General features: G+C 44.3%; 2 non-coding genes across 2 annotated transcripts; one reads left to right on the top strand and one right to left on the bottom strand.

Moving 5' to 3' along the window:
• The first annotated feature begins 6422 nt into the window (after positions 1–6422).
• trnar-ucu (transfer RNA arginine (anticodon UCU)) lies at positions 6423–6514 on the top strand. The gene is given in 2 exon segments: positions 6423–6459; positions 6479–6514. It is a non-coding gene; the product is annotated as a tRNA-Arg (tRNA).
• A 6247-nt stretch (positions 6515–12761) lies between these two features.
• Positions 12762–12843, bottom strand: trnas-cga (transfer RNA serine (anticodon CGA)). Its single transcript has one exon. It is a non-coding gene; the product is annotated as a tRNA-Ser (tRNA).
• Between the last annotated feature and the right edge of the window lie 205 nt (positions 12844–13048).

Here is a 13048-nt window from a genome sequence, read left to right as displayed (position 1 = left end):
CTGAAACAATAGTAAATAGGTGGGTTAAACGGGCCAGAAATACGAGCCACGCAAAGTTCCGTTTACAGAATGAGCTTAAAACACTCCTAGTGGCTGAATAAATTAATCACTAAGTAAGTTACATAATTAATACCAGTAAAAAGTTATTACCGAAACAGGATGATAAGGGCAGCATCAGGACACAAGGACAAGGTAAGGTCTCAGATCAGAGTAAGAGTCCTATGTAATGACACACAGAACATCAGAAATAAATTGCATAACTACATTTATTGTGGACTGGTGCAATCTCCTGGCTGAACGGGAGCCGTGTGACACCGACACTTTCATTCAGGGGCGTTTGAAATTGGAGTGAAATTTACACAAAGAACACGAATTTCTTTCTGCTCACTGTGCCCAGTTATAGTGATCTGTATTAAACAGCAGGAGCGGGACCCGCAGTCTTCACCTTGTTTTAAAAGAATTTAGAGTACCCAATTCATTTTTCCTAATTAAGGGGCAATTTAGCGTGGCCAATCCACCTAGCTTGCACATCTTTGGATTCTGGGGGCGAAACCCACGCAAACACGGGAGAATGTGCAAACGTCACACGGACAATGACCCAGAGCCGGGATCGAATCTGGGACCTCGGCGCCGTCAGGCAGCAGTGCTAACCACTGTGCCGCCATGCTGCCCTCGCAGTCTACACCTTCACGGTGAGTCTGAATTTCAGTTTGGGGGTTTCAGAGAGAGCGGATGATATTGTGGAAACTGAAGTCACTTTTCCTGTGAATTGTGCCGGTTAAAGAGCCCTGGCCGGCCTGAGAGTCCCCGAACCCGGGGTCAGTGGGAGCCTGGAGACAAGGCAGATCCCAGAGAAAGGGAAATGGATTAGAGATAGAGGGCGGCTAGGAAAAGCGAGGAAGGGTGAGAGGGGGGAAAAGAGGTGAGTGACACAATGGGTGATATTGTGAGAGGAACAGATGGAGGGAACTGGAGGTAGGGAGGCAGCTGGAGGCAGGATTCCCCTTTATTTATCCTGATCATTACCACAATCGAACAGATTGTCATGCATTATGTGCCCTTCTTGAAGCCATGCTGAATCTGTTTCATTATGTTATATATTGCTAAATGTTCTGCTATTATATCCTTTAGAATGGACTCTAACAGTTTCCACATGACAGATATTATGCTAACTAGCATTTAGTTATCTGTTCCTGTCTCCCTCCCTTTTCGAATAAGGGTGTTATGTTGGCAGTTTTCCATAAAGAACAGTACAGCACAGGAACAGGCTCTCCGGCACTACCAGCCTGCGCTCATTATGATGCCTGTCTGAAGTAAACACGCTGCGATTTTCCAGAATTTAAGGATTCATGGAAGATTTTCACCAGTGCATCCTTTTCATCGATGAGAAGTTGGTAAGAAGGTCGTGAATCTGCAGCCTGGTTTGCAATATTGGAAATACATCTTCCGGAAGCACACCCTTCACCACTGATACCACTCCAGTCAATCTCCACTGCACAATCTCCTCGGTCTTGGCGGTTTTCCAAAGGATTTGTTTGAACCCTCGCAAGGATCTAACAATCCACAGGAATGCCATATGACTCCAATTCTTTGAATCCCATCTATCAGAGCAATTTTGATAAAAGGAGGTAATCACACATTATAGACAATGACATGCTTCCTTCAATGTTAATCTCCTTAATGACATCAAATACAATTGGCCTGAAATCTCTATTGAATAAATAAACAGCAAATTCTGCAGTCAGCCCAGGAACAACCCGTGCCTTCATTCCACTTATTGTTACTTTCATTTCCCTAATCCCACTTCTTTATCACAAAGGTTTCTTTAAACTCCCTTCAATAAAAGTGCTCACTTTCCTCATCGACCATTCGTAATTGTTTTCTTTTGTATAAAACTTATGTCAAAGAGGAATGAGAAAGACTGGCTGTAGGTAATGGTGACATGTCATGTGGACCAGATGAGATGCAGCTGAGGATGCTGAGTGATGTAATAGTGGACATTGTGAAGTTACTGGCCAGAAACTTCCGAATTCTATTTGCGTTTTTAATGGACAGCTACAATCCACTTGCTTATTCCAGGACACAACAATGAATAAAATGAATCAGTGCTGAACAGTTTCTATCATCCCAATCCTCCAGCTTGTTCTTATTGACAAACCGGTCCTGGATTGAAGTTTTTTGCTTTAAGAATGAGACCACCACCTCCTGGGAATACAGCAGCGATTCCTCGAGGACCTGAGCTGTAAACGTGAAATTCAGTGAAAGGATTTCACCCTCCGCACGGAATCTGATCACCATCTCAACCCCAACATTCAACTTGGATGGGCAGGCAAGACAATTTCCTTCCCCCCGCCCCCCACACAGACTGGGTAATCTCCCAAACTCGTATCCTGCTATTGTCACAATGCTCCACAACATCGCTCTCTTCCCAAATCTCCAGGAATCTCACCCCAAATCCTCAAACCTTTTATTCTGTATTCAAACAACATTTTGTCCCCTGACTAAGTTCATCCTGGGAAGAGAGGTTTGGTATTCCGAGTTCCTCTGCAGATATCCGGTTTTTGTTTAATGACCAAAAGAGGCCTAAAACCTGAAAGAAAGCCTCTCTCACAGCCCTGTGAGCATGTCTCAAATAGACGGTGCAGTCAATACCCGCAGAGTAGATAACAATGAGAGAACTGTGAGGAATTTCAGCGTCAACATTCGGTGGAAATAAAGGATTCAAAAGAAAACATTATTTTAACGACTGAACAGATTCTCTGGGAGCAGGACTGAAGTCAAAGGGAAAAATCCAGTTGATTTCTAGTCGAAAGCATTAACCATTGGACTGAATTCAGTCCTTCTGTTAAAATGTCTGTAAATTATCCACTGGAAAGTGAAGGGCAAGTTAAACCTGCAATTCTGGAACAAAGACTGATTTTGCGCTGTTGTATTCCTTGGGGAGAATTACAGAACAAAGAGATCTAGGGGTACAAGTTCGGAGCTCCTTGTAAGTAGAGTCGCAGGTGGACAGGGTGGTGAAGAAGCCATTCAGCATGCTCGGTTTTATTGGTCAGGATATTGAATATCGGAGTCGGGACGTCTTATTGAAGTTGTACAATACATTGGTAAGAGCACACATGAAATACTATGTTCAGTTCTAGTCACCCTATTATGGGAAGTATATTGGTAAACTAGAAAGAGTGCCGAAGAGATTTACGAGGATGCTACCAGGACTTGGTCCTCTGGGTTATAAGGAGAGACTGGACAGGCTTGGATTTTTTTCCCTGGAGCGTCGGAGGCTTCGAGGTGAACTGATAGAGGAATATAAAATAATGAGGAGCATAGATCAGGCAGATAGTCAACATATGTTCCCAAAGGTAGAGGAGCCTAAAGGGCATAGGTTTAAGGTGAGAGGGGAGAGATGCAAAAGAGACCAGAGAGGATTTGCTTTCACGCGGAGGGTGGTGAGCATCCGAAATCGGCTGCCAGAGGCAGTGTAGAATCGGTACAATGTTTTGTTTTAAAATACAGTGAGATATTTACATAGAACATAGAACATACAGCACAGAAAAGGCCCTTCGGCCCACGATGTTGTGCCGAACCTTTGTCCTAGATTAATCATAGATTATCATTGAATTTACAGTGCAGAAGGAGGCCATTCGGCCCTTTGAGTCTGCACCGGCTCCTGGAAAGAGCACCCTACCCAAACTCAACACCTCCACCCAACACCAAGGGCAATTTTGGACATTAAGGGCAATTTATCATTGGCCAATTCACCTAACCTGCACATCTTTGGACTGTGGGAGGAAACCGGAGCACCCGGAGGAAACCCACGCAGACACGGGGAGGACGTGCAGACTCCGCACAGACAGTGACCCAAGCCGGAATCGAACCTGGGACCCTGAAGCTGTGAAGCAATTGTGCTATCCACAATGCTACCGTGCTGCCCTTAAGAACAAATAAATCTACACGATATCATTTTACCGTAATCCATGTACCTATCCAGTAGCTGCTTGAAGGTCCCTAATGTTTCCGACTCAACTACTTCCACAGGCAGTGATTCCATGCCCCCACTACTCTCTGGGTAAATAACCTACCTCTGATATCCCTCCTCTATCTTCCACCTTTCTCCTTAAATTTATGTCCCCTTGTAATGGTTTGTTCCACCCGGGGAAAATGTCTCTGACTGTCTACTCGATGTGTTCCCCTGATCATCTTATAAACCTCTATCAAGTCGCCCCTCATCCTTCTCCGTTCTAATGAGAAAAGGCCTAGCACCCTCAACCTTTCCTCGTAAGACCTACTCTCCATTCCAGGCAACATCCTGGTAAATCTTCTTTGCATCTTTTCCAAAGCTTCCACATCCTTCCTAAAATGAGTCGACCAGAACTGTACACAGTACTCCAAATGTGGCCTTACCAAAGTTTTGTACAGCTGCATCATCACCTCACGGCTCTTAAATTCAATCCCTCTGTTAATGAACGCGAGCACACCATAGGCCTTCTTCACAGCTCTATCCACTTGAGTGGCAACTTTCAAAGATGTATAAACATAGACCCCAAGATCTCTCTGCTCCTCCACATTGCCATGACCTCTACCGTTAACCCTGTATTCCGCATTCATATTTGTCCTTCCAAAATGGACAACCTCACACTTTTCAGGGTTAAACTCCATCTGCCACTTCTCAGCCCAGCTCTGCATTCTATCTATGTCTCTTTGCAGCCGACAACAGCCCTCCTCACTATCCACAACTCCACCAATCTTCGTATCGTCTGCAAATTTACTGACCCACCCTTCAACTCCCTCATCCAAGTCATTAATGAAAATCACAAACAGCAGAGGACCCAGCGGTACGCCACTGGTAACTGGGATCCAGGCTGAATATTTGCCATCCACCAGCACTCTCTGACTTCTATCAGTTAGCCAGTTCGTTATCCAACTGGCCAAATTTCCCACTATCCCATGCCTCCTTACTTTCTGCATAAGCCTACCATGGGGAACCTTATCAAATGCTAATTTTATCAAATCAAATTTACCTGGGCAGGGTGAATATAGAGGGACATGGATCAAATGTGGGCAAGTGGGACTAACTTGGTGATAGAAACTGGGCATCATGGACAAGCTGGGCCGAAGGACCTATTTCCATGCTGTAAACATCTATGACTCTATGACTTTATGGAGCAAGTGTTTAATCACACAGATCAGGTCAAACGCAGTGACACCCTGCTGGGATTGATCTAAGCTACAGAGTGTGAGGACGTTTAGCTGAACAAACCGGAATGCTTGAAATATTTTACGAATCTGTGGTATCACTGACAAGAGAAATAGTTAACATTTCAGATCCTGACCCTTCATTGGAACGACCTGTTCCTCTCTCCACAGAAGCTGCCGTGTCAGCTGAATATTTGCAGCATTTTCTGTCTTTGTTTCAGATTTGCGGGATCCGCAGTATTTTGCTGTTGGGCCAAAGGACAATGAGTTGTCTTTCCTGCTCTGAGGGTTATTGCAGGTCTCTCTGGCTGTGATTATCGCTGATTATCCATCTCTGGGATCTGTATTAATCAATAAGACTGCCGTTTGTGGAGGGTTTCTGAAATCCAGTCAGGGAGCTGGAGTTAAAATACACGGAGCCCTTACTCAATCTAAATGTAGGGCAGAACAGTCTCGAGGTGCTCAACGGCCAGCCCAGTTTGTTTGTTCCTGTGAATACAACAGGATATAAACAGAGACAGCTGCAAACACATGTTGCATTTCATTCATAAAGTCATCGAATCAGACAGCAGAGAAATGGCCCTTCAGCCCATCGCATCTGTGCCGGTCAGAAACAACCACCGAACCATTCTCATCCCATTTCCCAGCACTTGGATCATCGCCTCGTGTACCCTGGGATCGCAAATGCCCATCTAAACACTTCCAACAGTTCCAAACTCCCGCCTCCCTCCAGGGAAAGAGGTTTTCCAATAAACGGTTTCACAAGAAAAACCTCTGCAGTCAGGAGCTGAAGAGGGAGAGATGACCCCTCTGTCATCTTGTACTCTGTGCCGCTATTAATAAAGTCATGACACTGTTTGATTTATAAACGACTCTTACAGCCTGCCCTGTCACCTTCAATGATTTGGACACATGTCCCGCTGTTCCTGCACTCTTTTTTGTAAATAGACACTTTATTTTATATTGTTTACTTCTGTTATTCCTACAAAAATAAATCGCCTCATTCCTTGTCTGCTACATGTCCTCCCTTTGCACCAACCTGGCTGTGTCCTTTCGGAGTTTTACTAGAATTTCTGAAGCGCTTTTCACAACCACAGGGCTGCCCAAAACATTCCCAGACAATGAAGTAGTTTTGAAATGTCGTCACTGTGCGAATTACTGAACTTTTGAACTGCCTGTTGGAAAACTACAGAAATCCTCATATGGGGATGTGAAAGCGCTGCAGGTGTGGCTCTGTGGCGCAACGGATAGCGCGTTGGACTTCTAGTCGCTGTCGTGATGAGACATTCAAAGGTTGTGGGTTCGAGTCCCACCAGAGTCGGTTTTTAGGCAAGGTTTGAATAAATCAGCAACAGGTTTATCAATGTCCCCAGGTGAGTGAAACTGCCGCCCCGAACTTCCTTCTGAAAGGCGACTCCAGTCACTCTCCCCTTTCCCATCAGAACAACGTCACAGAAGAAATCCCATTCTGGACTCAAATAAAATCTTTGAAAGCTGCTGACCAGAGTCAGTCTGTTCCCTCCTCAGACAGATTGCAAACTGGGCAGATATATCAGCGGGAAGTTTGATCCTCACAGGCAGCTCCAAACAAGGATGATGTGAATCGACACCACTGAATGCTAACACCAACACGTTTATCCCAGCTGTGATGAACAGCTCATGTTGCAGCTTTAGATCAGACAGTGGAGGATTATCACAGGCGCTCTGTCAGACTGCATGTTCCTTCAGGCAGGTTTCCGACTGGACACTTGGAATGAGCGGTTGTGTGAACATTAGCGGTTCAGGGGGAGATTTCTCACTTACCAGACTGGAGTTCCGGTACCATTCCCAGACATTTCCCTTTCTCTTTCTGAATCCATCCCTGTCCTCTTGCTCATTTGCACTTTTCATTGTTCCATCAATGGCGGCCGCGTCTTCAGCTGTCTGAGCCTTGAGCTCTACAATTCATTCTTGAAAAATCTCCAGCTGTCTCTCCGCCGTCCAAGTGCAAAATGAATGAATGCAATTAGAAGCAAAAAAAAAGGGACGGGCAAGAAACACACCAAACAAAACATAATCTAAAATTACTGAGCTCGATGTTGAGGACGGAGTTCTGTGGGTGGCTACTTAAATGTTGAGGTGGTTTTACTCGAGTTCCCGTTAATCTCCATTGGAACACGGATGACCAACGACAGAAAGGTCAGAGTGGGAGAGGTGGAGAATTGAAATGACAAGTGGCAGGAAACTCAAAGTCATGATTGTGGATTGAACAGAGATTTATCAAAGCGGTCACAGTCTGTTATCTGACCTGTTGAAGTAGATGAGACCAAATTGTGGCAGCAAATACCGATGGGGGCGAATGGCCTCCTTCTGCACTGTAAATTCGATGATAATCTATGATACAGGAGATTAAACTGAAAAGCACAAGTGTCTCACTGGTTCACTTGGGATGAGTGTTTTGGGCCCTTGGATAATGAGGAGGGAGGGGGTAAAAAGGCAGGAGTTGCATCTCCTGCACTTGCAAAGAAAGGTGCAGATAGAAAGTGAGCGGATATTGGCGGTGGAGCAGCGGTCGCGGAGGGGATTGTCCCTTCAGTCTGGTGAATGGGGAGAGCAGGGGAGGGCGTTTTTGATGATGTCATAAATGGTCCCTGGAATACGGAGACTGACGGGCTGCAAGGTGAGAACAAGCGGCACCAAATCAGTTCAGCTCGACTTACACAGGACACAACAATGTCAGTAACGGAAAGATCTTTTGGGATAAGAGCAAATGCTTTGCAATATCGTTCACTTTTATTTCCATTTCCCACCTTAGCCGCTTTTCCTACAAATGTTGGCAGCGGTTGGATTTCCACCCGCATCCTCGAAGAGACTGAAACCTAAACCCATCTCCTCAGACCGCTCGGCCTCGCTATCCTAAAGGTTCATTGTTTCTGATACTGATGACTGGTGATTGGCATCTTGCTGTTTATCAGCTGAGTCCAGGATTTCACACTGAGAGAGAAGGAAATGATCCAATCACAGAGCTGGAACGCTGCTTCTAGTTTTCTCCCCACAGATGCTGTTTAATTCTGAGCATTTCCAGCATTTCCTGTGTTTATTATTTATGATGATCAATATTTGAAGTAATTTGCTTTGTGATTTGTGAACTTTCTGAGCTGAGTTCAGGGGACTCGGTTTCCAAAATATTTTTTAAAATATTTGACGGGATGTGAGTGTCGCTGAATCCGTCAACAATTATTGTCCAAAATGTATTACCCTTGAGAATTTGGCGGTGACGTGATTCTTGAGCCGCTGCAAGTCCATGTGGTGTATGTACACACACAGTGCTGTTAGGGAGGGAGCTCCGGGATTGTGAGCCAGCCACAGAAAGGGTGATATATTTCCCAGGATGGTGTGTGTCTCGGAGTGGAACTTGCAGGTGGTCGCTGTTTCTCTGTATCTGCTCCCCTTGTGTTTCCAGGTGAGAGATCCCGCGGGGTTGGATGGACCCTCGCGGAGGAACAGTCAATGTCAGGGGTGGGATTTCAATCCTCGCCTCCACAGGAGACTGCTACCTGAACTGCGAACTGGCCTTAGAACCGCTCGGCCATCCTGACACACGATGCACTATCAGAAACTCCCAGCGCAAATGATATCAAATCCATAACTGCAGTGACCTGGGCTACGTTTCTGAGTCAGCACCCACACAAACATTACCTACAGCCTAGAGCTCAATGACTGAAGATCGAGTTTGTCTTTCCAATGAAGATGGTTGGAGTGTGAACAATTTCCTGTCCTTCCTTTGATTTTCTCCAGTCCTGTGGGGAAGTTGCTGGGTGACAGGTACAATATTGAAGTGAGGAAAATGGAAAAGTGAATTGGTGCAATGACGCTCCCTTTGTTTCTCTGCAGTTTTTATTGAGGGGAGTTTCTGTTCGTTCACTTGGTGAGGATCACTGACTGTATGTGATTGTGGAGCAGGCAGACGATGTGACACATGTCCGGAAGCAGCCGAGTTTGTGGATGCTGCTCCATGAATCTTCACGGCTCACAGGGTGAAAGGAGTTTTCGACGTCGAAAATGACCATGTCCGGCAGCTGGAGCTTTCCCTTGTATTTTATGGAATCTGGGAATCAGCGGATCATCAAAACACAGAAATGAAACACGTCTAGTCACAGTATTTTCTCACATGATGTTAACATCAGTTACCTAAGCCCAGCAGGTGGCTGCGTGGCCTAACGGATAAGGTGAATCTACTGATAATATCAGAAAACTGCAGGTTCGAGCCCTGCCGCGGCCGTTTCAAACCGAAATCACATTGCTGGTTTTCCTTCCTCAGCTCAAAGTTCCGCGTTTCCGTCTAAACATTTCCCGACTTGTCTCAGAATCTATTTTCTTGCTATTTTGTTCATTCAATTGTCTCTCATCTTGGTACTCTGCTTAGATCCTAAGGAATCCACAATTTCTGTTTGATCTGGATAAACAATCGAAGCTCCATCCAGAACAAAATGTTTTGTGTCAATCGGTTCAATAAGATTCTGTGGCGGGAATTCTAATCTACTCAGGAAGATGTTTAGTAATGAGCTGAATGGACGGTTTTTGTTAACTGGGGTGAAAGGTTATGACACTGGATTGGGAAACCAGCGGCCCGAACTAATCTTTGGGACAGAGAATAAATCCCAACACGGCCTCTGGTGACAGTTAAATTCACTGATTTAATAAATCTGGAATTGAAAGGCATCGGAGCTGGTTAACTTTAGGCAGGTGTAAGCTGGTACCTTTTCTGATTGGTTAGATAATGCACCGCAGTCAATACTGCACTTCTTCACCAACTGCGCCAAACTGACCGCAATGTTTTTTTAAAAAAACATGAATTTCTGGAATATCTGTAACTGATATTGTTACACCAACAATTTAATCAGTCGAACAGTGCGTTTAGGGAGCTGAGAGTTTCGAATAGTTCAAGGGTTGGACTCCAAATCCAATGGTCTTTTTCCACGGAGATTCTATCCCTTCTCACATACAGTAAGAAGTCTTACAACACCAAATTAAAGTCCAACAGGTTTGTTTCAAATCACTAGCTCTCGGAGCGCTGCTCCTTCCCCAGCTGAATGGAGAGGTAGGTTCCAGAAACATTTATATGGACAAAGTCAAAGATGCAAGACTTTAAATGCGAGCATTTGCAGGTAATTAAGTCTTTACAGAGCCAGAGAGAGGGGTAACCCCAGGTTAAAGAGGTGTGAATTGTTTCAAGCCAGGACAGTTGGTCGGATTTCGAAAGCAAAGGCCAGATGGTGTTTGGAAAGTTATCAAGGGTTGTCTATAGAGTCCTGTATCTTTTGGGGAGTGGTCAGGATTTGTAGTTGATATACTGTTTACTGTGTGTTTATAAAATGTTAACTGGATTCATGTAATTAAAATACTTTTGTTTTAAACATACTTGAGATCTCTGTTGCATCACACCTGTAAAATGGGCCCTTGTGCTCCCCATAACCAAAATGTATTTAAAGTTGTGGGTCAGGTGAACTCCGTGATATACTTTGGGGTTCTCTAAACCCTGGCCCATAATACGTGGACCGAGGTACAGTGAAAAGTATTGTTCTACATACAGTCCAGACAGATCGGTTCATACATGTAAAACATAAGACATGCATAAATACAAAATGTAAATAATAATAACAGTAATAATAAATGTAAGTAATATTAGTAAACAATAACAAATCGTAAATAGAGACAAGATTGAAAAGTTGGGTTAATCGTGTCAGTAAAACGACACAAGCAACATTCAGATTAGGGACACTCCTGGAGCCTGATGAGATCAGCAACTGATGTATTTGCATTGTGATAAGAAGTCTTACAACACTAGGTTAAAGTCCAACAGGTTTCTTTCGAATCACTAGCTTTCGGAGCGCAGCTCCTTCCTCAGATGAATCGAAAGAAACCTGTTGGACTTAAACCTGGTGCTGTAAGACTTCTTACTGAGCCCACCCAAGTCCAACACCGGCATCCCCACATCATGGCTTACATTATGACGACTAATACAAAAACATGCAATTCGTGGCCATGAGGCGCTAGGTTCAAATCCCACCAGAGTCGGCTTTTGGGTGTCACCGTGGTTAACACTCAGGGACCCGGGGTCAATTCCAGCCTTGGGTTACAGTCTTGCACGTTCTTCCCGTGTCTGCGTGAGTTTCCTCCACTGTCCGAAGATGTCCAGTTTAGATGGATTGGCCATGTTAAATTGGCCCTTTGTGTCCAAACGTTTACGTGGGTATGGGCCGTAGGTTGGGTGCTCCTTGGGGTGATCAGTGCAGACTCGATGGGCCGAATGTCCTCCTTCTGCACAAGAAGTATTCTATGATTGCTTAAACAGGGTGAAGATGGCAGCCTCAGGACACAGAGACAAGGTAAGCTCTCAGGCCAGAGTAAGAGCCCTATGTAATGATTCATAACATTGGAAATAAACTGCATAAATACATTTATTGTGGACTGGTGCCATCTCCTGGCTGAACGGGAGGCGTTCGGCAAAGACACTTTCATTCATGAGCATTTTAAATTTGGACACTCCTCAAATACAATACACAAAATAATCTTCATTTGTGCGCTTCTTTCTTAAAATCGAGCTTCATTCTTTTTCAGTACAAATGTTTTTAGAACACATGAGTTCTCAGTTAGAAACAATAGTAAACAGCTGGGTTATCCGGGCCAGAAAAATGAGACAAGTACATTTCAGTTTACAAACTGTGTTATGGACACTCCTGGTACCTGGTGAAATTAGCACCTAGGTTACTTACAAAATGATGACTAATTAATAAAAGTGATGATTTAAGCAGGTTACAAACGGCAGCATCGGGACACAAGAACGAGTTGAGGTCTCAGGCCGCAGTAAGAGTCCTATGTAATGGTTCCGTACGGCCTGCCGAAACAGGCGCCGGAAAGTGGCTTTTCACAGTAACTTCACTGAAGCCGACTTGTGACAGTAAGCGATTGTTGTTACACACAGAACATCAGAAATAAATAGCATCAATAAATGTATTGTGGACTGGTGCCATCTCCTGGCTGAACGGGAGCCGTGTGACACGGACACTTTCGGAACATTCTTAAATTGGAGTGAAATAACATAAACATTGTAAGAATTATTAAAAACAGTTTCTCAAGCAAATGCAAAGTGAAGATAAACAATAGTTGGGCCATGGTGAGTCGGCAGTGACGGTATATGGGGAGCATTGCTCCCTTCCCGGCTGTTGACAAGCCTTCAATTTGTTGCGCTGCTTTATTTAGAACTTTCAGTTCGGCTGGTCAGTTTCACAATAAGAGACATTAAAAATTCTGACATATGATAAATTCTGGCAAAAGATGTGACAAAAATAAATTTCACATTGCTTTGTGAATTTTCACAATTCTGGTTCCTGATGAAGTTAATATGAACGTTACTGAAGTGGTGATCTTGTCCTGACAAATCAGAAAATTCAGAGCGAAAGCAGAATGAGAAACACAGCTTCAGGGCACAAGAAGATTCTTATGTAATGACATTTCAACAGAAAACATTGAATGATGAAAACAACACCGCATTTTTCGAACAAATGGCTCCAATATTGCCATTATTTCGCTGCGAGTAGGATTCGAACCTACGCGGGGAAACCCCATTGGATTTCGAGTCCAACGCCTTAACCACTCGGCCATCGCAGCTTATATCTGTATTGCCAATTCGTTCTATAGAAAGCATTGTAAAACCAGACACGCGGGATTGCAGTAATGCGATGAACGGTGTCCCAGTCTTTCGATGAGTCGGGATTGAATCTGCGTGGGAAAAAAAACATTAGATTTGGCGCCACGACTTCTCAGTATTGAGAATGTTGAGATGAACGAACTGTTTTGATAACAGGAACAGAAG

The sequence above is a fragment of the Scyliorhinus torazame genome, chromosome 24 (assembly GCF_047496885.1).
Source record: "Scyliorhinus torazame isolate Kashiwa2021f chromosome 24, sScyTor2.1, whole genome shotgun sequence".
Lineage (NCBI taxonomy): Eukaryota > Metazoa > Chordata > Chondrichthyes > Carcharhiniformes > Scyliorhinidae > Scyliorhinus > Scyliorhinus torazame.
This window is presented reverse-complemented; position numbering and strand designations above follow the sequence as displayed.